At 37.9% G+C, this 882-nt stretch overlaps 1 protein-coding gene across 1 annotated transcript in view; it reads left to right on the top strand.

Moving 5' to 3' along the window:
* The window catches only part of ADGRL3 (adhesion G protein-coupled receptor L3), a gene marked incomplete at its 5' end in the record, with an annotated part of 558,279 nt that overhangs the window by 411,725 nt on the left and 145,672 nt on the right, over positions 1-882 (top strand). The gene's annotated exons all lie outside the window — the stretch shown is intronic.

Here is an 882-nt window from a genome sequence, read left to right as displayed (position 1 = left end):
TTTTTTTTTTAAATGCAGTTGAGATATAATTTACATACACTATATATACCTTCAGCATTTAACTTGAGGTGTTTGACAGTTGTACATATCTCTGTAATCATATAAAGTAAGAAAATAAATTTCTTCTATTACCCAGAATATTTCCTGGTGCCTTTTACCACCCTCTTCTCTCACCCCCTCTCCCCACCTAATGAAATTTTCTTCTCATTACTATTTCTATTGACAAATTTGCCTGTTGTTAGACTTCACATAACTGGAATCATACAGTATGATACTGGGAACCTGCAGCCTTCTGATTTCAAGATTCTTCTTTTTTAAGCACCAGAGGAGGCAAGAAAAGCTTCTTCTTTCTCTGCTGCACCCCTTTTATTAAAATGATTTGTTCTGCAAAATTTGGGTTCAGTCGAAAGGTCGCACTTAAGGACCTAGAAGGCCACATTTCACCTTTAAGGCCGCAGGTTCCCTACCCCTGGATCCTTTAACTCAGCAAAATATATTTGAGTTTCAGTCATGATGTTCCGGCTGTCAATAGTTTTTTCTTTATTGATGCATACTTTATTCTGTTATGTTAATATGCCATAATTTATTTATTCTCCTATAAATAATAATTGAGTTGTTTCCAGTTTGGGGTTAGTATGAATAAAGATGGTATAAACATTGTTCTACAAGTTGTTTTTTTCCTTGCGGATATATGTTTTCACTTACCTAGGAAGGGTGGATACGTGTTTAACTTTATAAGAAATTGCCGGCCGGGCGTGGTGGCTCACGCCTGTAATCCTAGCACTTTGGGAGGCCGAGGCGGGCGGATTGTTTGAGCTCAGGAGTTCGAGACCAGCCTGAGCAAGAGCAAGACCCCGTCTCTACTAAAAATAGAAAGAAATT

This window comes from Propithecus coquereli, unplaced genomic scaffold (assembly GCF_000956105.1).
Source record: "Propithecus coquereli isolate 6110/MARCELLA unplaced genomic scaffold, Pcoq_1.0 Scaffold437, whole genome shotgun sequence".
NCBI lineage: Eukaryota > Metazoa > Chordata > Mammalia > Primates > Indriidae > Propithecus > Propithecus coquereli.
The sequence above is the reverse complement of the archived record's forward strand: the minus strand, read 5'-3'. Positions and strand labels throughout refer to the sequence as shown.